The 24986-nt window shown below is 40.2% G+C and overlaps 1 protein-coding gene across 5 annotated transcripts in view; it reads left to right on the forward strand.

Annotated features, from left to right (window-relative positions):
- The window catches only part of LOC138206449 (alpha-1,3-mannosyl-glycoprotein 4-beta-N-acetylglucosaminyltransferase C-like), a 63566-nt gene that overhangs the window by 31113 nt on the left and 7467 nt on the right, over nt 1–24986 (forward strand). The window contains exon 1 of one of the 5 annotated variants that reach the window (XM_069163169.1): nt 8065–8317. The exons of the other annotated variants lie outside the window; for them this stretch is intronic. The gene's annotated coding sequence lies outside the window, so the exon portion shown is untranslated. Of the gene's footprint in view, nt 1–8064; nt 8318–24986 lie in introns of those variants that run through there. 5 annotated transcript variants of the gene reach the window in all.

Below are 24986 nucleotides of genomic sequence, written 5' to 3' on the forward strand. Positions count from 1 at the left end.
ATGGAGGTACTTCTCTGTTAGATTCTCTTCTCATCAAAACAGCTTCTCTGAGAGGAAAACAGTGAAGGAGCTGCTACTGCTGCTGCTGCTGCTGCTGCTCTCAGCTGAAATTCAACTTACAAAATGAAAAGTATTTTCTTCCACTACATCCATATCTGCACTTTAAAGGCTGAAAGATAAACTGCAAGACTGAGCGCTGTCTTCAGCTAATCCTCTTGAGAGTGCAAAAACAAAATCCCAGGACAAAAAAATGCTGTGTTAACATAGATGAAATCTTTGGGAAGAGGGAGAGTATTAACCAGCTCTTTACTGACTAATTCTTTATCTTATCACTTAATTACTGGTGATTCAATTATTCTGTTATTAATTTTCCCAAGTACAGCTTTTAAAATTTAGGCCTGCTATACATAGGACAGTCTGGTGTAACATTTAACAAGTTATTTTTGTCTTTGAGGATCAAAGTGGAAACAATGAATGTTTTTTTTTTTTTTTTCCATTTTATCCTCTTATATGAAATCTGATTTTTAATGTAATATAATTTTGTCCAGTCTAATCCAATCCAGTCTGCTCCAATTCCATATAATCTAGAATAATCTAATTCAATTCAGGCAATTTCTATCAGACCAGGTTAAAAATCTCTGACATTTTCACTCATGTAAAGATATACATGCTAGCATGATTATGCCAGTTTGAAACCTGTGGAGTCATGTTTTCAAAATGGTAACAGGAAGATGTCAGTAATACTGAGGTAAACTGTTAAAGTTTTTGCCTGGGGCATGTATAGTACAAGCATTCTGCAGTAGGCTTGATTAAAAAAAAATGAGGAAATTTTATTAAACCAAATATAAAATAATGAGAATAATTCAATTAAACTGTATTGAAATGGAATACAGGGTTTTTCCTACCATTACAACCCTTAAAGGCAGCACCTAAACTGCTATAGCGTCACTATTTTACCAATGTTTGATGATTATTATTTTATGGCAGACAATGCATTTTTAGATCAATATGATAATGAAACAAGGGGAAAACCCTGGGAAACCCTGTAATTGTTCAACGTTTGTACCTGTGATTCTAGTGTTTTACCTGTTTGCTGATGTCTGAACTGCAAAGGTTTATTCTTGCAAATTTGTCCAACAGTTGCAGGCTTGCAGGTTTCCATCTTCCTTAATCTGTTCCTGGTTTTATGCAGATGTATATGAACATGAGGTTTTCTTCAACCAATTATTGCAAAAAGGAAATTTAAGCAGTAACTGATTAACTATCAAAACTATCCAGCTGAGTAGATTTCATCAGGTCCATGGACACTGACTGTCCAAACTAAACCTGTTCGACATAACACACAAAGACACATGGAAGAATTTGTGCCTCGGCTAATGAAAGTAAGCTTGAAAGTTAGTCCACAAACTTAATTACAAAGTTATAAAATCAGTATCACAGGTACAAAACTATATCTCCATGTACAACTTTTTCAATTATATAATTTTCCATACATGAAAGCAACCCATTAAAGATGATGAAACCCAAGCTTCTAATCACAACAAGGCAGAGAAAACAGGACAGTCTGGACAGTGACATGTTGGAGGAGGGAATTGCCACCAGTCTGAGTAACAGCAAAGTGGAAAAAGATTGTAGCATTAGTCATCAAATGACGATTATTTACATCAAACTGAGATGTTAGAGAAAAACATGAGCGTGGGTTGTACACTAGACAAAGTGAAGTGGTGCTGAACCAGTATTCTTTCAAAGAGCAAGTGAGCCTCTCACTTCCCTGATTGATGAGCATTCTGGGAAACACCATTCTGAACTCCCGGTGATCTCCAGAGGATTTATTAGCATCCTATTATGTTCCTCTCATAGTAGCAGCTTCCCTTATACTCTCTTGGCAGGCAGCTGAGTAATGATGGTTTGCTGTTGCCCTGGTCTCTCAAGCTACATTTACGATGAAGGTTTTTTAGGCCTGGTTCCAAATTACTGGTCCTGTCAACTTTTTTTGGATCACTGTTCACGACGCTGCTTGGTTGTCATAAATATCTGATACCAGTGTTAGCTGACAGCAGTGACAGGAAGGGTAAGAAAAGCCTCCACACTTTCACTGCTTCCAAATTTACACCCACGTTTGCGATGACTGTAATTATGACTGCATGTCAAGTAGAAGATGGATGACAGAGTGAGTCAAATGAGCACAAACTCTGACATGCAGGCAACATATCGTGGACAAATTATATTCAAATTTGTTTCTCTACTATTAAAGATGCTATCATGAGTTCAGGTGAAAAAAACATGATGTCACCTCCTGGATTCAAACCTCATCATCCCACATGACAGTCCATCACTTGCCCCTCCTGCCTACAGTGGAAAAATGGCCTATTTACTTTGTCTCAAGACCTTTGTTGTGGGACGACGTCAACCTTCCTCACGTAACATGCTGACATTTAGGTACGTGTTATTCTTTCGCCTAAATAGCGACAGGCAAAGACGGCACACGTTTTGCTTCTGTGGCCAGGCGTATCTATTACACACTTTGCCGTGATACTGGGCTGGAAGGTTGGAATTAATAGGCAACTTTTAGTTTCCACAAAAACAATAACACAAGTCAAAATACTGTAAATGATCAAGAAATAATAGCTGATGGATTAATAATAATTAACTATATTTACAGACAATATATTATTACCACAGTATGTTGTACTCAATCACTGAATGACATAAAATGAATTATAATGTAATATAAACTTAAGCAAACAAAATTAATTAATTTGAATTAATTCACATATTTTTTTTGGTTCCTACCATCATCAGCTGAGAGTTTGATGTTGTCGTGAGAGAGTCCTTGTGTCTTCAGGACGTGTGTGTGTGTGTGTGTGTGTGTGTGTGTGTGTGTGTGTGTGTGTGTGTGTGTGTGTGTGTGTGTGTTATTTTGCCATCAGCAGCTTTAGCAGTGCAGCTTCTAACTAGTGACTGAGAGTACCATTTACAGCTCAGCAGTGATACTCCAGTGTTTAACAGCACAGAGACAGTATTAACCTGAACACCTATTGAGTCTGTTGAGGGATTACTGACCTGAACAGCTCGGACTGTACAAATTTACTACTGAACTGAATAAGCGTTAAATGCCAGACTTAAACTGAAGACTACAAAAACAGTGACTATTAATCTTTGAACTGAACCAAGAGATGGATCTCTCCATTCTGCCATCTGAACATGTGACTACATGTTACATGTTGATGGTGATTATGCTTTTTTCCTAAATCGTCATGCTCCCCACATAAAATTTCAAGTTATCACTTTGTATAGAACATTTCTAATTATATTTTCACACAAAATCTGCATTGGGACACCCTCAGCTGTGGTGCGAATGAAGCTGAGCTTTGCACGATAATAATACCTTTGGATCGTCATCTGTTGGAAATAGAGCTGGGAAAACGCAAGCGATAGAATGAGCCTCAAAGCAGAGTGTGCCCTAACACCTTTCCCTGCTCTCACTCTGTAGAGGTGTGGGATGATTTTACAGCACGCTGTATCGTTTCAGAGTCACAAAGATTCAGGGCATCTCAATGCCACTCTGCCATTGAGGTTGCGCTGATGTTTCTATTACACTAGTCGCCATGGAGACCAACATCTTATCCCTCATATTCCATTGCATCTCTAAATCTCTCTGTTTCCTATGTATGTTCTTCCAAAACTAGTGGCAGTGAAGCTGCATGCTTTTACTGCCGTCTTCTCGACATGAATTTCCCCAGTTCCTGCAGAGCTTAGAGGAGGTGATGGACTTTGAGAATACTTAATGACTTCTGTATTTCCCTCTCAGGCAGCTTTATTTCAGATGCAAAATCTACGTTGCATCAATGCAAAATAATATTGTCATGCATCTAGAGTGACAAATAGCAAGCTTCTCCCCTTTGGGCATTGTTGACTTCTTACAAGAGGGCTGTTTATTATTGAAAATGTGATTCACACTAGCTTGACACCTCCCAGTATCCCCCAGTGCTTTCTTGCAGATAGAAATTCATTATTGGCAAGTCCTGGGTGATATCATATCCCTTCACCCTGTTGCCCCTCAGCAAGTGAAACGCAATAACAAGAGAATTGATTATATGTGGACCACAGAGCTGCACTCAGAAAATGTGTTTACTGTAGTCTCCCTCCCGTCTAAATGCCAAGAATCAGCTCTCTGCAGATGCTCCTCTGCCCGATGAATGATTAATGAGTCTGAGTGCTTCCATAACTGGCCGAACAAACAAAGTAGGAGCTCAGGTAGATCAGCCCTGATCAGTCCTGAGGCAGCAAAAAGGGAAATGCACGACGTCATTTAGCCCTGACGGTTGCTGGTTGAAATGCCTTATTCAACTAGAAGATTGTGAGTACTAAAATATATTCATTTGCCAGTTTATTAGGTACAAGAAGCTAAAATTAATGCAGTCTAATACAAACGTCCTGCAGTAAATTTCCCGATCATGAACGTTATCATGTTCCGTTTTTGTTGGTAAGAACCAGTGTTAATTCAACTTAAAATTTTTATTATACTGACAGATGTCACTTTTACCATCTGCTCAAGATGTACACTGTGAACTGTCTTGTGCAGGAGTATAGTGCTATTTGTTGAAGTACCTGAGTGAAACTGTGGCGAGTTTGTAATACCAGTGTAAAGCAATAACTTTAAGAGGGCAAACGGTAGCAGATCAAAACAAGGCTTCGAGTTGACGTCGTGAACCAGTCAATACACCCTAAATATTATGACTACTTTGACAATTCCATTTGTTTTTATTGGCTCTTTTTCATGGCTTACACTTTATAGATGAATACATCTTCAAGCTGTATAGTAAATTTAACCAGATCAAGAGAACTGTGAACATTTTATTTCCTCAACGGGAGAAAAAAAGTGTTGTAGCATCATTCCTGTGCGCTCCAGCAGCACTACAGCTGTATGCTATTATTTTGAGCAAGGTAAAACCACATGATGTCAAATGTGAGTGATGTGATTCGAAGGATGGTGTTCATGGTGTTGTGTGGTACCCCCCTGTGAACAAATCTTCATCAAAACAGGGTTTCCAGACTATAATCACAATGAAGACTGAAGTGTCACCAATAGTCAGGAAGACCCAGGCTACCTGAACCCAGTATAAAGAACCCCAACCTATCTCAGTGGCCAACAGTAAAAGACATCGGACAAGCTCCAGCATACTGACACTCCCGATTCATTTACTCAAATCCTGTTCATGTTTAGTACAATTTAGTTGCTATATTATTTTGTAAATTAAAAGAAACTTAAACTTAATTTTACTGCATCATGGAGCAATACCTGTTCATTAAAACATGATAAAAGCATGGTCCACTGCTGGGCTCAGTCCACTCTCACATGCCTGTGTGTCTCCGACATATTACCAGGCTTTTACTGTTTGTCAGATCACAGCACTAAAACTAAATGAAGCTGAAACCTTTATGTGAAACCTGACAAAACATACCAATTCTCTCTCCCTCTTTTCAGAGTGAGGCTTTTTGGAAAATTTCAAATGCTCTGATATACCGTTGAGAACGCCTATCATCCGTCATCCTTTTCAGCTCCCAGTACAAGTTTAACATGACATGCTTTCCCTCAGTAAATTACCACAAAAAGACAATGCTATCAAAATCATCAAAGGCTATTTATGCTTCCAAGGCGACCATGTTTCTAAAATGACCCCCCTCACCAACACAACACCACCCACCTTCTGTCCACCGTTTCTCACCCATGTCAGTCATTTTCCAACATTCAGCTCGGTTTTGATGTCACTCAGAACTGGAAAAAAATCAGCTGACTGAGTTAGTAATCATTCCTCACCAGTGATCCTGAATACTACATAATAATCAGCCAGGCTGTTTGAAGTTTGGCATCACACAACAAAAAAACGTTTTAAACTCGCTATTACCTTTGATTTTTTTCAACACTTGAATAATAAAGAACCAGACTATTTCAAACCAGCTTTTATATAATAGCAGACATATTACTGCTATAATCTTGAAGCCAGAGCCGTTTTCCTTTTCCCCACTGCTCAGCTGAAAGCCCCCTCTACTTTTAAGACAGTGTCAGCAGTGTTGTTTTGATTGAAAAATGATCAAAGACAAGTATGTTAAAGTGTTTTTGAAGCATACAACAGTGCTGCAATAAGTATAATGTTTTTCAGGAGATTGAAACTTCTGTCATTGTATCATTGTTTTTCTACAAGTTTACAGGCTTGAAAGTTGTTTTAGTTTGCTAACAATAAACAAAACAAGTCAAAGTTGCAGCACATGATTTCTTTGTAAAATTATAGTGGTGAAGTGAATAATGTAGTTTTGCTTTTGGCAGTGCAAATAAACACTGACAACCTCAGCTTCTGACAATAGCACTATACAGACATGTATATGAATATTTAATCTTAATGGTGGTTTGATCACATGACAGGTATAGACGAGGGACTGAAATCACCAACCAAACCACTGCGGTTGGAGTCTTTGTGGATTACAACCTTCACATCTTAAGGCATTGTGATTTTGGGATGTCACAGATGAAAGTGGGCAAATGCGAGAGAAACATGGTGAAAGGGTCCAAAACAGTGACCCTATATTTCACTGAGACACGTCCATTAACCACCACCTTCCTGAATAAGTTACGTTACTTGATCAACATCAGTACCTGTGTTACAGTAAGTTCCTGTCACAGGGAGCCCATTCTGGTGAATAAGGGTGGTGGGGAGTACCGTAATCATTGCGTGATTACAGGTTAGAAAAGTGTGAGTTTTCTCACAGTTTTCGCTGTAAGCTTTGTCATTCAAAACACCTCATCTGGTTCATTGTTTAGTTAATGTAAATTTTCTGAAGCATTTCAGCAGTCTCTGTTGCCTCTTTCTTGAGTTTGACACCAAATTTGATGAGTGCTCTCTGCTCAAATTCACATGAAAATTGCAAAAGCGCATGTATTACCAGTCACAAAAACGAGTGTAACTCAGGTGCTGATGTTTATCAAGCAAGGCAACTTGGAATGCTTCCTCCTCCTCCATGTGCATCACTGTGCTGCGCCCTGTTCATTTGTAACAGGAGCAGTCTTGGAGGTTTTTGATCCACACACGTAAATGTCTCTGCTTGCATTTAATTTCCTGATTTTTTACAATAGAGAGCTGCCGTTCACCTGACATTTATTGCCCACTTGGATGTGCCTACAATTTATGTCAGACAGCCGAACACAGGATTTTATTAGACCTGTCTCACACAGTGTTGCATGCATGAAACCTGAAAGATTATTGGTATTTTACAGATTACTTTACAGGGACTTTTAGTCATCTGGAGACTTGAGTCACAAAAATGAAGACTTTAGACCAGGGGTGTCAAACATATGGCCCGCGGGCCGGATCCGGCCCGCCAGGGGGTCCAGCTCAGCCCGCCGGATGACTTTGCTAAGTGTGAAAATTACAGGAAGACATAAATTGCATTTCTATGAGAATATGGGGGTTTATGAGTACAAACGTTTTGTAATTTCTTTTAATCGATCCAGTAATTGCTTCAAAAACAGCATAAATGTGATGTCTGCTCCGGAGGCAGAAGCGCTCGCTGCTCGCTTTGTGACGCATTTGACGTCAAACGCGTCACAAAGCGAGGGAATCTGCAGAGGAGAGCCCAGGCAGATAAACAGTGGGCTGATGTCTGAGTTTTTGCTCTTTATGTTTCTAGTTTATTGTAGAAAGACCTTAAAATAGGGTTTATCAAAAACCTTCACCAATGATTTAAACATAGAGAAATGTTGTGGTTATGTATGCGTTATGCGTTATTATGCTATGATTTTACTGGTCTGGCCCACTTGAGATCAAAGTGGGCAGTATGTGGCCCCTTAACTAAAATTAGTTTGACACCCCTGCTTTAGACCAAGGGTCTCCAACCGGTAACTCAGAACCGGGTTGTGGGCTGCTGGTAGTTTTACCAGCAGCCCACAACCCGGTTCTGAGTAAATCGCAGAAGGTTTGAACAATATGCCACACACAGACCTACTTGGGAGTATTCTCTCAAGTATTCTCTCAAGTATACTTGAGTATTCTCCCAAGTAAGTCTGTGTGTGGCATATTGTTCAAATCAGGTATATTTGGCAATCCAATGCCTTTTCTATGTATTAATTTTTTCATCTGTCCGAGAGAACGAAACTGTGAATGCAGTGTGGACAACCTCCCCTCGCTTCCTTCACCTGTTTCTGCTCCGAACTGTGCCAGTGCAGCAGAGGTTGCGTTTCACCCTGAGTGAGACACAAAGATCAGAGGACAGAAACTGCGCCTGCAAAACCCAGCAGAGACTCTCACACTGAGCTGAAAAGGTATGCACATGAATTGGGTGAATATCATAAATACGGTATTTTTGCCTGGACCGCAACAGCAGGGCCAGAGCTGTTAAGCAAGTGTCTGTCACTGAGCGAGAGAGAGATTAAAGTTACATTGCAGTACGGCTGAATGCTGTGAGTTTTCAAATTAAAAGCCCTCCAGTTTCACACAGGGTCCAAGCCATATATTAGGTGGGACTTACAATTCAATTCAATTCAATTTTATTTATATAGTGCCAAATCACAACATAGGTTATTTCATGGCACTTAACACGTTAAAGTCCTTACGGCAAGTTTTACAATATTATACAGAGAAACCCAACAATTCAACAATTCCCACATAAGCAAGGAGGGGAAAAAAACTCCTCTTTAAGGGAGAAAAACCTCCAACAGAGGGAAGGAAAAACTCCCTCTTAACAGGAAGAAACCTCCAACAGAACCAGGCTCAGGGGTGGGAGGCCATCTGCCTCGACTGGTTGGGGTGAGAGGAGAGCATAGAGAGAAAAGGACAGCATAGAGATAGAATGGAGATGACAAGCGCAGGGCCGAGACATGCAGCTCCATGACGGGACATCTGAAAAAGAAAGAAGAGAAACTACGCGAGCGAGGGAACTGAATGGAGACAACAGATAATAAGAAAAAGATATGGGAGAGAAAAAGATGGTGAGGTATGAGTCAGTTAAAGAGTAGGAGGAAAGAAAAGAAGCTCAGCATGTAACGAGGTCCCCCAGCAGCCTCAGCCTATAAGAGCATAACTAAGGGTTGGTTCAGGTCTACCCGAGCCAGCCCTAATTACAGGCTTTATCAAAAAGGAACGTTTTGAGTCTAATCTTAAAGCTAGAGAGGGTTTCTGCCCCTCGAACACAAACTGGGAGCTGGTTGGTTCCACAGGAGAGGAGCCTGAAAACTGAAGCTCTGCCTCCCATTCTGCTTCTGTAAACTCTAGGAACCACAAGCAGACCAGCGTACTGAGAGTGAAGTGCTCTGCTAGGATTATATGGTTCTATAAGATCTCTAAGATATGATGGAGCCTGGTCATGTAGGGCTTTGTAAGTCATCAAGAGAATTTTAAATTATATTTTTGATTTCACAGGAAGCTAGTGAAGAGAAGCTAAAACTGGAGATATATGATCTCTCCTGCTAAATCCCGTCAGTACTCTTGCTGCAGCATTTTGGATCAGCTGCAGGGTTTTTAATGAGTAATTTGGACATCCTAACAACAAGGAATTACAAAAATCTAGCCTAGAAGTAACAAACACATGAATGAGTTTTTCTGCGTCATGCTGAGGAAGGATTTTCCTGATTTTATTAATATTACGTAGATGAAAGAAGGCAGTTCTGAAGATTTGCTTTATATTGTGGCTGAAGGACATGTCCTCATCAAATATGACTCCAGGGCTCCTCACAGTTTTGTTGGAGGCCAGGACAATGTCATCTAGAGTAACTAAGTGATTAGTTACTCTGAGTTAGTTCTGAGTTTCTGAGGTGTTTAGGACCAAGTACAATAACTTCCGTTTTGTCTGAATTTAGAAGCAGGAAGTTTTTGGTCATCCAGGCCTTTATGTCTTTTAGACAGGCTTCACATTTTACGAACTGATTAGTTTCATCTGGTTTTATAGAAAGATATAGCTCAGTGTCATCTGCATAACAATGGAAGTTTATGCAGTGCTTCCTGATGGAAGCATGTACAAAGTAAAAGTATTGTGCCCAACACTGAGCCTCGTGGAACTCCATAACTAACTCTTGTTTGTCTGGAAGATTCATTGTTGACATGGACAAACTGGAATCTATCTGATAAGTAGGATTTGAACCAGTCTAATGCAGTTCCTTTAATCCTCGTAACGTCTTCTAATCTTTGTAATAAGATCGTATGATCAATCGTATCAAAAGCAGCACTGAGATCCAGAAGAACAAGTACAGAGACGAGTCCATTATCTGAGGCTAATAAAAGATCGTTAGTAACTTTCACCAGTGCTGTTTCTGTGCTATGATGAACTCTAAAGCCTGACTGAAAATCTTCAAATAGATCACTCCTTTGTAAATGATCAAAAAGTTGATTTGCAACAACTTTTTCGAGGATTTTAGAAATAAACGTGAGGTTGGAAATTGGTCTGTAGTTTCCTAAAACAGCTGGATCAAGAGTTGGCTTTTTAAGTAGAGGTTTAATTACAGCCACTTTAAAAGCATGCGGTACATAGCCAGTTACAATAGATAGGTTGATCTGCTCTAATATGGAAGTATTAATTAAAGGAAAGACTTCCTTAAAACGTTTAGTTGGGGTGGGATCTAACAGACAGCTAGAGGATCCAGATGAAGAAATAATTCTAGTTAACTCAGAGAGCTGAACATGAGAGAAAGTTTCCATGTTTACATCTGGTCCTACAGTTGCTTTCAGGGCTGCTGTGCTTAACATCACATCAGTGATGGTGTCAGGAAGGGTCGGCCCGATTCTCTCCCTAATAGTAAGAATTTTATTAGTAAAGAAGTTAATAAAGTCATTACTGCTGAGAGCTGAAGGAATAGAGGGCTCAACAGAACTGTGACTCTTTGTCAGCCTGCTCCAGTGCTGAAAAGAAACCTGGGCTTTTTCTTGTTGTCCTCTATTATCGATGAATAATATAAAGTTCTGGCCTTACAAAGAGCTTTCTTATATAATATTAAACTATCCTTCCAGGCAGGTGAAATTCTTCTAAATTAGTGGAACTCCATTTCCTTTCCAGCTTTCTAGTCACTGCCTAGCAGAGCGTAATTCTGAGTTGTACCATGGAGACAACTTCCTCTGATTCATTACTCTCTTCTTCAGAGGGGCAACATTATCTAGAGTTGTGCGCAGAGATACTGCAGTGTTTTCTACCAGATGATCCACTTGTGTGGGACTAAGGTCAACGTAGATGCCTTCCACTGCTTTAACATACGGCATCGAAGAGGATAAACATGGAACTGCTTCCTTAAATTTGGCCACGGCATCATCTGACAGACATCTACTGTAGTGGGATTTATTCCCACATGCTGTGTAGTCCATTATTGTAACTTCAAATGTTAATAAGAAGTGGTCCGACAAAACAGGGTTTTTAAGAAAGACAATTAAATTTTCAATTTCCATCCCATATGATAGAACCAGATCGAGGGTGTGGTTACCACGGTGAGTGGGTTTATTTACATTTTGAGAAAAGCCTATAGAATCTAATAATGAGCTAAAAGTAGAACTGAGGCTATCGTTGTCCACGTCAACATGAATGTTAAAGTCTCCCACTATCATCACTTTATTTGAACTCAGCACTAAATCTGATAAAAAGTCAGAGAATTCAGTTAGAAACTCTGAATAAGGACCAGGTGGGCGATAAACAACAACAACAAATAGAATCGGTTTCTCTGCTTTCCAGTTTGGGTGTGAGAGACAAAGAGTCAGACTCTCAAATGAATTATAACTAAGTTTCGGCTTTGGATTAATTGCTAAACTTGAGTGGAAGATTGCTGCCACTCCTCCTCCTTGGCCTAAATCTCTAGGAATATGATAATTAATATGACTGGGAGGAGTTGCTTCATTAATACTAACATATTTTTCCTGTTGCAGACTCTGTGAGACAGAGTAAATCAATCTGATGATCAGTTATCAAGTCATTTACTAACAGAGATTTAGACGAGAGAGATCTGATATTTAATAGTCTGCTTTTAATTGTCAGATTTTTTTGATCTATTAATTTGGTAGAATCAATTTTTATTACATTTTTATTGATACATCTTTTCTTGATTTTTTTTTTAAATATAGGTTGTCTGGTTACAGACACAACCTCTATAGGATGTTGAATGTTTTGGGTGAGTGACAGCTCTAAAGAAGCTGCAGAGGAGTGTGTAAGACTGCAGCTCTGCATCCTGGCCTCAACCCTGGGATGTCAGGTTTTAGGGCTGTTAAGAGACATGGCCATATTTCTAGAAAGAAGAGCTGCACCATCCAAAGTAGGATGGATGCCGTCTCTCCGGATTAGACCAGGTTTTCCCCAGAAAGTATTCCAATTGTCAATGAAGCCCACATTGTTAGCGGGACACCACCTCGACAACCAGCGGTGAAGTGAAGACGTACGGCTAAACATATCATCACTGGTCCGGTTAGGAAGGGGTCCAGAGAAAACTACAGAGTCCGACATTGTTTTTGCAAAGTTGCACACCGATTCCACATTAACTTTAGTGACCTCCGATTGGCGTAACCGGGTGTTGTTACTGCCGACGTTAATAACAATCTGACTGTATTTACGATTAGCCTTAGTCAGCAGTTTCAGGTTTGATTCAATGTCGCCCGCTCTGGCCCCGGGAAGACATCTGACTCTGGCCCCGGGAAGACATCTGACTCTGGCCCCGGGAGGGCATCTGACTCTGGCCCCGGGAGGGCATCTGACTCTGGCCCCGGGAAGGCATCTGACTCTGGCCCCGGGAAGACATCTGACTCTGGCCCCGGGAGGGCATCTGACTCTGGCCCCGGGAAGACATCTGACTCTGGCCCCGGGAGGGCATCTGACTCTGGCCCCGGGAAGGCATCTGACTATGGGCCGCTGGTGTCGCTAACTTCACGTTCCGCAAATACCAGCAACGATGTCATCGAAGCATCTTGGCAAGGGTTGATCTTGCCGAGAAACATGCGTTTCTTTCAGGAGGTGCAGAGGGTCCCAATCAAGGTGGAAACACTGGAACAGTTACATTTTATATTAGAACACTTTATTTGACACTTTTCAAACCAGTTTGGCCACACAGGAGTTGCATTCACTGAAGCAGTAATTAATGGAACATCTGTGTAATTAATTGTATAGACAGACCTCAAAGATTTTTGACTTTTAGATTTTGACTTTTGCAGTTTAGGTATGAAGATTTGTAACCTGAATTGCTGTTTGAGGCTTGACTCAGATTTGACCCCCAAAACGAAAAAAAAAAAAAACTACAAACATTTCTGGCACACTGTAATGTTGAAAAACTGTACTGAAAATGTACATGTGCACAAGAGGATTTCCTCAAAAAAAAAAAAAAAAAAAAAGTTTAAGCAGACTGTTTTCTATATATAAGAACAACAAATTGAACATTTTTGTGAGCTGCGTCTTGAATAAATGCTGAGTTATAGATATCATTAATGGGAGATTTAATATAAGAAAAAACCCATTGCAGATTATTACTGTGAGCACTTCAAAACCTGGAGACAAAACTGACAATCTGTAAATAATTTGTTCTCTCCTGCCCATTGACAGCGACATCCCACTGGATCCCACTTAAACAAATCTCTGTACCACAGTTTCAGCAGAGTAGAACAGAGGAATACCGTTATGGTTAATGCACTGTTGCTGTCCATGGTGCTGAAAAAAAGGGACATGTGCTTTTTTACTTCTGTAGACCACAAACATGATGTACTTTCCTGCTCACTTATACAAATCAGGTCTCTCCAGTTGAAAGTGGGGTTGTCAGGTCTTGTTTTGATTGTTGTTTTTCACTGATGCAAAAGCTTAGATATGAAACTTGCACCAGAGCCCCCCGCTGTGATTACTTGTCTTCCTGTGGCTGCAAAAGAAATCATTGCTGTCAAAGAAAACGCTTGACTTCAATTATAAGTTTTCTTCCCTCTCTTTACTGACGCACAGTTTCTTCACTGCTAGTTACAATACTAAAACAATTCTTATGCAGTTGAACTGGATTACATTTAGTTTGTCAGTGGGACACTGATCACTGAATGAGTATTTTATTTATTTGACCTTTATTTAACCAGGTAATATCAATTGAGAACCAATTCTCATTTACAATGATGACCTGTCAGCACAGTCCTGAGGTGCATGTTTTTGGATGATGGGAGGAAGCCGGAGAACCCGGAGAGAACCCACGCAAGCACAGGGAGAACATGCAAACTCCTCACAGAAAGGCCCAGGACCAGATTCGAACCCAGAACCTTTTTGCTGTGAGGCGACAGTGCTAACCACTGCACCACCGTGCCGCATCAGTATCAGACGCATGTATTTATATATATGGCTGATTGCATTTTAAACTACCTCAGTCTCGGGTGACCAAGTGTCCCGCTTTATGTGGGACTGCACAGCATTTTTATCACCTGTCCTAGGTCCAACATATTGAGACCATGTCCCACATTTTGATTTGCTCTAGTTTTCAAAACTGCACTACACTGCAGGACAGACAGCTTTTTCAGAATCTGTCTTTTTTCTGACATCTGAGAAGAAAGCGGAAGGGCTGTTATCATGGGGCTGTGTTTGACGTCACTCAAACTGCACATGTTTGGGTCAAGTGCAGGTTAGTCTGTCACTATCTTTGCTACCAAAACTTTCTTTTGTGTTTTCTATATGATAATTTACATTGATTTGCAACTGGAAAGTTGCAATTAGATTGATTATATTTGTTTCCCATGCAACATAGGCTTAACCTGGAATCTGATGACCTGTCAGCATTGGTATCATTGTCCCCTACAAACATACTTTTTCCCCCACATTCAGTTTCTTGGGATCTGGTCACTCTACCTCAGTCGGGTTTCTTTCTTAAGTGACAATGCCACCAGACTGAACTATTTGATGGATTTCCATGAAACTTTGTGCAGACTTTTCTGGTCCCCTCAGGATGAATCCAAATTATTTTGATGGACCTCTCAGTTTTCCTCTGGCGCCATTGTGAAATTAACTTTGTGGGATTTGATATAAATCATTAATCGCTCAGAGGTGGAGCCAAAGGGTCAAGGGGGATCAGTAGAGGCTGGGGGTGAGAGTAATGGAGAGTGACTTCTACATAACTTATGGCGTAGCCTGGCTGCACAGACTGTGGCTCACAGCTTCAGTTTCCTTCAATGTGATAATGTCTGGGTACTCGGCCCGTATTAACGTTTGCACAGCCACTCTGAAGTGCGGACTAATCAGCGACCAGTATCAGTGGTTAACCGCGTTTGTCCTGCCCCTCCTTCACTGTGATTGGACAGCTGGTGACAGTGACAAGCGCAACTCTTGGTGAACTCTTGGTGACTGAATAAAAACACTGAACGTTCAGCTCTCAGCGCAGAAAAACACTCAATACCTCGTCAAACTGCTGGCGTTTCATTAAAAACAACTTTTAAAACACGCTGTGTTCAGGAAAAAACGCTTCAGTGGACACAGTAGGTAGTTGCAGCGCTGGCAGAGTGTCGGCCGGCTTCGGCGCGAGCTGATAGGTTAAAATTAACCCGAGGTATACGCCCAGTAGGATGGAACGTCTGCAAACGATTCCCTATGGAGGGTGTCACGCAGTTAATTATTGTTGGGTTTGCAGCAGGCTACTTATGACGGTGCATTGATTAAAAATCAGGGCCATATTCACAAACATTCTTAAGAAATTCTTAAGCCTCTTAAAGTTCTCCTCCCTGCCCTGAACAGTTTTTCAACTTCGGAACTTTAAGGGCTAAGATGTTTTGTGAATACCTTTTATCTTTACAAGGATCTGTCCCAACATGCCTTGTTAGTTTGCACAATGGCATTAGCAGTGCTGTGTCTAGGCACCACATGGCTGTAGAATATTGTTTGTTTGCTTTTGTTTCCTTTCAAGAATTTATTTATTAATTTTTTTTAATTCAATTTTTTTTCTATGTTTTTCACAGTTCTGCAGGGGGGGATGGGCGTTGGTTCCTTCTGTGATAACTTGGTTGGTTCATTTTTGCTCCTTACACTTTTTTTGCAGATTCTGCTAAATGATCTCTTTTCACTCCTGATTCCTTTTCTTATGTGCCATTAAGTCCTTCTGGTTTTGCTTATAAAAAAAAAATCACTGGTAACTATTCAAAAAGAGAGTTTGAAGTGGGATTGTTTATGATTTGTTAAATCAGCTTTTTAAAAAAATGCACACCAGCTGGTATGGTCCTTATTAAAAACTTTATTTTTGGAAAAGCATTCACGATCGGTGAAATGCTGCATCAAATTCAATCCCCTCGCTGCTAAGACAGCTGCGTTATCTCTGACTGCTGACAACCAAACATGCAGTATGAGTGCACAAGTACTTGGCACAGGTCTTGCTGCCGAACATGTTCCCATGCATTTTTAATCCCGTCTGCCGTAGTCCAACAGCAGGAAGAAGGTAACTGCTGGAGCCTGGAGTCTGAGAAACTTGCTGGCCCCCTCCACCTTGATGAATAAGTAAACATATCGAACCAGGCAGAGATGCAGTCGGTAAAATTCCCAGCTGGAAGCAAGAAGATTTGCTTTCTTCTGGAAGAAATGCTGTTTACTCGCTGATGATGCCACAGCTCGCTCTCTCTGAACTCTATTAAGATTTTCCTTTGAGTCTGGATTCATGCATCAACTTTAATTTTGGCCAGGAGATTGCATTTCAGTGCCTTAATCACACATGCAGCAACTCTTATTAAAGCACAAGTCTTGGTCTTGATATGTGGCTGTTAATATAGCAGTTATAAGGTTATATTCTCTTTTTTTTCTCCTTTACCTGAAATGATTTTGTTTTAAAGCCTGTTCTCTTTCCTACCAACCTGCCAAAGACAGAACAACACTGGATATTGTGTTTGAGTTTAGGCTGTGTCCTTGGTCGGAAGTGGGCTGGGCTGTGTCAGGGGAAGGTGAGGAGTTTTCACGCAATTTCACGCATTGAAAGAATCAGTATCTGATTACAGGTGTAGCTGTGTTGCTTATGTTGCCATGGAGATGGGAGTGTGACGGCGCAGATAAGCTGTGAGTTTGCTTTTTCAACTGAAGGATTTATAAATAAAAAATATTCTAACCACAATCTTAATTGTAACATAAATCAAAAAATTCTAACCCTTTTTTTCTTTCTTTTCTGTTGGATTGATTAATAGGTAGGACTATCATAGATATAAGTGTTGTGTTTACATTTTATTGTAAAAAAAATAAAGAAAAGAAAATCAGTTATGCCAGTTTCATTTTAAGCTAATTACTGGAGAGATAAAAACACATTTTCAAGTGCTTAATGAATAATTTCACTTCATAATTTCTTTGTCCGAAACAATCTGTGGTAAGTGACGCATAAGTCTTGTCAAATAACTTTCAGTCAACACGGAGGCTACAATAGCAGCTACTACGAGCAGTTAAGTTCATGTTTGTTGACCAAAAGACAAATGTTGATTTATTAGTTTTATTTGTGGTCCACTTAAACATACAAACAATTTTATAATTGGGAAAACAGCCGACAAGAACATCAGATCTACACTATTTCAAACGTGAAAAGGTGTCCAGGCCCCCAATTTGTCTTATCATAGTAAGCTCCATTTTTTGATTTATGTTTCTAATTATTATACTCCATAAATTATACCATAAATCTGTTTAGTTTCATCACCTTCCCATTTATTAAGAGGTTCACTGAATCATGGTGACTAGAGCATAAATAGACTCCACTGAAAAATAAAATTCAAGATTAAAGATGGTGTAAATATTTATCATGTTCTAATCACATGGCCTCATTCAAATATAATCACTGAAAAACATCTGATTGAAAAGCAGCTGAATGTTCTCCCCAGTAACACTTCATCAAAAGCTTTCCTTCTGCCTGTTCCCCTGCCACACCCACACACTCCAACACACAGCAGCTCAGCAGTGTCTGTGTGGGTTCATACGCTGCCTGGATGTCAACAGGCGAATGAACAATAGTGTTTACCAAATGGCTTTGTTGTTCGACACACAGGCTTATTAAAATGGCATCTCATTACAGGCACTGAGTAGCCATTTTAGAAGAGATTAATTGCACTTTCTGAAAGCACTTCCTCTTCATTATTATTCTGTGTTGCATATGGATTTGTTGTGACCGTAACAGCCCTACATGACAATAAGCTTAGAAACGGTTGGGAAATGAGCCAGAGTTGTGTGGTGTGCCGACCGATGCTGAATTTCAAACGCTGGATGTAAAAACAGGCTCAGTGTGTTTCCTGCTAAATTAATGAGGTGTCGAGCAGTTTATCTTCCACTGATCATTCACACTGTTGGTCCTCTGATGTCCTTCTAATTCTCCTTTGTACTGCAAGTCAAGCTGTGCAATTTTGCTGAGGTTCAAAGTCAGTTTTTGAAAAAACAATCTCACTGCAAGATCCTTTTAATGGGTGCAGTTTTCAATCAAATTATCTTTAGCAGCAGCTGAAGTCAGCTAATTGTATATAAATTTTTAGATGTTCAAGTTTTTTTGCACACTTCAAAGAGTCCTTGACCACATTGACTCTGACTCATCTTGGAGAAAGCAGCTGAGAAAACTTTTGATCACATCACCCAAGCTTTGAGACTCTTGTCTCAAAAAGAACAATAGCAATAGTCAATTCAGTAAATGCATCGAAACAACATTTGTTTGCATCCAAGTGACAAAGACCTCTTGTGATTGTATGATGAGTGACTTTGTCACAGCAGCAAAGTCTGCAGAGGGAGGAGGTCAGTGTGGATGGATGAGTCAACAAAACCTCATCAGACTTACACCAGAGACAGCTGCTCATTTCCCATTTCCTACCAATAGTTTACATTTCTTTTAATCATCATGATGATCAATCTATAACCTTAACCATGTGTTTATTATTCCAACCATGACAACATAGCGGTCATTTGGACCCAAACCACAATCTCTCCCACTACCTAACCAAGTAATTTTTTTTTTGTCCAAATTATAACCACATCTTAATTGTAGATTTCTTTTTTAAGAGTGAATTTGCAGGACAAATAATGTCATCAGTTCAGAAAATGCCTAAGTTTGTCCTTCTGCGGGCGGGGCAGTGGCAATAGATGTACTGTATTTATATGAATTTTCCTGTTGGAATAAATGACGTATCTATCTATCTATCTATCTATCTATCTATCTATCTATCTATCTATCTATCTATCTATCTATCTATCTATCTATCTGGTTGTTTGATTTGGAGGACTTTTTGGACAATATGCGCCTGCTGATTCAATTTATTAACAGTTTTTAGCAAGGTTGGACTCAAAACAAGCAAAGCAAAAAGGTGTTAGAATTCTTTTTATGTTCAAATTAAGTAAAATTCTGTGCTGTTTGTGAAATACATCCCTAATATTCTGTGGTACATTATCATATTTGTACTCACTCAACAATAAAAATTGTTATAAGATCTCAACAAAAGCACTGCAGAATAAACCAACAACAAAAAGTTACAAAGCGATTTGATAACTGAATATTCAAAAAATGAATACATGAATAAATAAAAAGTGTATCAAGTTTTTTCCCGTAATGCTCTACTTCACTTTCAAGTCCATCGATCCAGAACAGGGGAAGTCTTGGTGCATCAGTTACTGAATTTGGAGCATTTTTTCATCACTTTGTTTCTCAGCTGAAAATATTTATCCTGGGGATCAAGTACAACTGTGAGCTGTGATTTCATATCAATTTTACAGCAGTGAAGAAAATTAAAGCATTATCATCACTTAAATAGTTTTATTTTGTTGTCCAGTCACTGGCTTTTCTGACAGCACAAGAGCATTCAAAATAATTTAAGTGGGTGGAAAAAAGGGAGTTCTGGTAAAGAACTGTGATCACGCTTGTCAGAGATTAAAAAGAGACAGAGGCCACTGATAGTATTTGACTTTTAAATGAAACCTTGAGGTAGCTACAAATCAGCATTACATGTAAATGAAAAAAACAGGAGTCAGATTCAGATAATCCACAGCTGATCATATTTGAGAATATGGTTGTGACAGACATGTTGCCGTGGGTGCTTCCGGTCCAAAAGCACAACAACTAGCCACAGTACAGTTGGTCAACGTTTTTATTCAACATAAACAATATTTTAGATCACTTGTGCTCTCCTGTCGGGCATTCGAGCATTTGTCACACACCCTGTCTGCAGCCAGCCTGCTGCTCAGTGTCCCCAGGAGTGAGAGCCGTCTGGTGACCTCCTAGGGACTTTTATGTGGCGAGAGACAATCAGTGATTCACTGCAGCTGTGCTAATTAAGCCTCTTTCAGGCAACATTCACTGAACCACTCCCCCAATCAGTCACTCCTGCAGCTCAGCTGAGCCAAACCATGCCCCGCTACCACATACCCCCACCGCCTGATTTAGGCCGGGGAGCCACCCCTGCCCATTCCTAGTGTGTCTCCCTCTATTTTGTCCCTGATCACCTCTCCTCATGTGTGCTTACATTCCCCTGTCTGTTTGTTATTGTTTTGCCATGTGCTTGTGTTTTGTTCTGTGTCCCTCAGCAGTACCCTCCTCCCAGTTCCGCCCATTGCCACACCCCTCTCCGTTGTTTCAGCTGGATCTCATTCCGCTAATCATCTCCACCAGGCATAAATACTCCGGTCATCCTCCTGCCAGTTGTCAGTCCTTCCATTTACCTACCTGGTAGTCTGTCCCTGTACGTTTTTTCATTTCACACAGTGAAGTTCCGGTTCTGACTCCCTGTTTGTCTCAAAGCCTACCTGCCATCCAGTGTCGAAGCCACGGGTTCTCACCTGCACGAAGAAAGCGTCCACTTCGTTCCTCGGAGATCAGCTGTTTGACGCTTTGGCAATCCTGTGTCGAGCCTCGGGCATCACACATTTGACCCTGCCTCGCTATCCCGTGTCGGACCACGGAGAACCACAAGGTTGTTCCAGCCAGCTGTTCTGTGTAGGACCACGGAGATCCACACAGTGATTCAGCCTGCCCCCTGGTGTCGGACCATGGGATTCCACCCCAGGTGTGCCTGTCTGCTGCTCTTGTGTCGGACCTCGGGATACCACACAACGGAGCCACACTCACTCAGTATACCATCTGCCTGCCTGCCTCCCTGCCTGCCAGCCGCGATCGCAGTGGAGCCGGCTTCCGCGGAGCGCGAGGACGTGCACGCCTGCTCACGTGAGCGTCTCCAGCCGAGCTTACGAGCTCCAAGTGACAGCCGAGTGTGCTCTCGGCCTTGGAGGAGAAGGAGAAGAGAGGAGATCTCTCTGGGACTATCGTCCTCTGGCCGCTTATGAACCTGAACATTGTTTATTTCATCCCATTTTCGTCCCTATCTGGGAGAGAATAAAACACCCTGTTTCTGAGAAACAATCCTGTGTACTGTGTCTGCGTCTTGGTCCGTGTAAACACCTCCATCTCATAACATCTGCAGGGTAAAGGGAAGAGAGAAGTTAGGTGTGTGGAGGAGTGAAACGGTTCCCCACAGAGAGTCTGTTTCACCCTCTCAAACGCCAACTGGCACTGCTCCGTCCACTGGACCGGATCTGAGGCAACTTTCCTGGTCAGGTCGGTCAAGGGACTGGTCAGATCTGCAAAGTTTGGGATGAACCGTCTGTAATAACCTGCCAGCCCCAAAAACCGCCTCACCTCTTTTTTAGTCTTGGGCTGTGGGCAGGCTGGGATAGCAGCAGTCTTGTCTACCTGAAGGCGCACTTGGCCACCGCCCAAGTGGTACCCCAGATACCTCCTTCCATCCAACTGCACACTTCCCTGGGTTGGAGGTGAGCCCAGCCTGCCTCAGGGACTCTAGCACTGTGCCCACCTGCTGCACATGCTCCACCCAGGTGGTGCTGTGGATGATAACATCAGCATATGCAGCACCTGGTCCATGAGGTGTTGGAAAGTGGCTGGGGCACCAAACAACCCAAAGGGAAGTGTGATGAAATGGTACAATCCAAACGGAGTGGAGAAGGCCGTTTTTTCCTTGGACTCTGGCGAGAGAGGAATCTGCCAGTAGCCCTTGGTTAAATATGTTGTAAAGAAACGCGCAGTGCCCAGTTGGTCCAGGAGTTCATCGACCCGGGGCACTGGCTATGCATCAAATCGTGACAATGGTAATGATTTATCTGCCACAATATTTTAATAAAAACAACCACTTCTGATAAGGATTCCTTTAAATGGAATATTAAATAGTTGCTCTCAAATATGTGCAGAGAAGGACATTTTAGAGCTGCTCATTAGTGGACAAACTATGTGACGGCAATAGATTACCTTAAAGGGGTTTAAAGTTTGACAATGCATGTAATAGAAAAGATGATATCCGTGGCTCTGTAGCATTAGTTTTACACTGCGCATCACAAGTCTGACAGGAGTGCAATAATTAATCAGTGGAGTACTCTTTTAAACATTTATTTGGCCTCCCTCTACTTCAATTTATTGTTTTGACATATTTTCACTTGTATGATATCTCTAAACTTGATCTACACTGTCAGCCTGGCCAAAGTATAGGTTGGGCTTTTTTCATTTTAGTGCTACATTTTTCCCAGAAACCATTTTATTGTTTTAAAATGATCACATCTCTGTAATCAATTACCACAGTTGGTGCAAAGTGCAGCAGCACAGTATTCGTGATTAAAGCATGCTTTATCCCTAAGCAGACATAATTTTCGACTTCTAAAGATCGGCACTTCTGTACAGCAGGCATGGCACTACATGTAAATTGCATCTGGAGTGTATTTACCTTTCAGGTCAAAGACGAACATGAAAGGCTTTTGTGGTCCCAGTGGTTGTGGCTGTAATGACTATGGGTTCTCCTCAGTTGTCAGTGCTTTGAACCACATTAGCTCTCTATCCGAGGCCTGCTGAGGCAGGATGGAGAATAATAGCAGGATATAGTGTCTGAGATGCACATTGTGTAATAAATTATATTCACAGAATTATACAAGACTGTGTAAAGTTCATAAACTAGAGGGAATTTTTCATTTTTTTTAAAAGCCATTAACAGACCTTGGCACAGATTCCCCAGCAAGTCTCAGCAATATGATGATCTGCTCTAAAACATGAGTGAAACAAGCTTAGTGCACAGGCATTATCATTATTATTGTTCAGGCTGCAGTGGACTATGAACTCTGAGTGGTAAAAATCAAATTTCTTGAGAGACTGCTTTTATGTTTTGAAGTTGACAGGCAGAAAAGACCTTCTATTTTAAGGCAGTTTACATTGCAACAAAAATGATGGAGACACATGAATGAAGCATTTGGACTAGTGAAAATCACACACACACAAAAACACTGTAAAAAGGAGAAGAGCATGTGAAAGCAATATATCTCGTCATATATTCATATCATATGCAATAGTACTACAAAAAGCACCATTGCACTGAGGGATTTGTTCTTATATTACTGTGAATATTGGCAAGGTTATTCATCTTATAGTTAGTGCACATGCCTTTTGTGCTGAAGAGTAACTTGTTATGTGTAATGGAGCTACGTGTAATTAAATTACAAAATAAATGTAATTGTAACCCATTATTGAGAAGAGTTACTATTCAAAATGTTGGTGATTCCAAAATGGGTTACAGTAATAATAAGAACAATGTATTATTTTTAGTAAAAAGTTTATATGGAGAATATAACATTCAGTCAGTTACTTTGCATCTTTTTGCCTTTTGTACATCTGAACAGGCTCTATTCATTTGGCATTGTGAGCTAAAATGTTGAGCCTTGTTTTTGATTGGTTCTCTTGTTTGAATGCTTGTCTGCCAATCACATCAAAGTCAATTCCTCTAAACATCCACGCCAAGACAGTGGGCCATGGTGTCAGATTAGATGAAGAGGGTATTTTAAGAGTCGTTCAGAAACCACTGTGAACAAATTGCAAACAGTAGCTAGCCCTGTTGATAGTTCATCACTCAACATGGAGTTGATCTAAATGTAGATTTGGTTTAATGGTTATTGGTACATTTTTCTTTACTGCAGTATTATACTATACTATTATAAATATATTATTGTGCAGTATACTTGTGATTTGTTTATGTTGTTGTGCTTTAATATCAAAACATTTCCATCTTGATTTATTGAATTGAAGCATTTTTCAGCAAAGTTGTTAATAAAAAAAAAAAAAAAAAGTGCTAAATACTGTGGCTCATTTAAATTTAGTTTTTAGAAATTTTCAGATTTATTGCCCGGTTAAATATGTGTTAGAAAACAAATAAAAAAGTAATAAAATTTAATATGTTGATCACATTGATGAAGTAATCAAAATAGTTACATTGCTTATTTAAACAGGGTCACCTTTAACCTAATAGATTTCCAAATTAACCTTCCTAAACTAAATGTATATGCAGCTGAAAATATTTCCCAACAATTGTACTGTTTCCAGCTGTTTGATGTGTTCATAAAGAAACAACTGTCAGTGTGTCTGTTCAATAAATCCAGTTATACATTTATATGCTGTTATATTTTTGTATTTAGTAGAAACAAATGGACAGACATATCCTTTAAGTGATGAATGCTTACAAAAATTTAAATTAAATTCTTAATGAGTGAGTGATAAAGATTCTTATTATATTTCATTACTCATAAAATTGTAATAATGTGATATGCATTGATTTAAATACCACACCGTTTTTCTTTATTTTGCCCCTCATACAGTTTAAATATTGACTCTCAAATGCATCTCAGTTTATCACGTGCAATTTGATTTCCTTTTCGTGAAAATACCACTTGAAATATACAAAAACATACTCATTTGCATTCAAACATACAGCCGATGCCGGACGTATGCTTAATTATGCTCTCTTGTCTGCAGTCTTAATCTGCACAGAGATTGCTCTAATGTGATGGTATGGATCTTTGTTTTATACGTGTACCTGGTACGTTATCTGTGTCTGTTTTGAATCTGCCTCTATTAGAAGGAGAATCAACCAATCACAGGTCTGTACAATATATAGTGGAGATTGGAAAGCTGTGTCTGTTTCTCTGAGACCTACAGTTACCCATAATACCCTTCTCTGTGTGGATTCACAGAGATGTTTACATGTATCTTT

The sequence above is a fragment of the Embiotoca jacksoni genome, unplaced genomic scaffold (genome assembly GCF_022577435.1).
Source record: "Embiotoca jacksoni isolate LCO1_2020_lvr unplaced genomic scaffold, fEmbJac1.0.p SCAF_3, whole genome shotgun sequence".
In the NCBI taxonomy this organism is placed as follows: Eukaryota; Metazoa; Chordata; class Actinopteri; family Embiotocidae; genus Embiotoca; species Embiotoca jacksoni.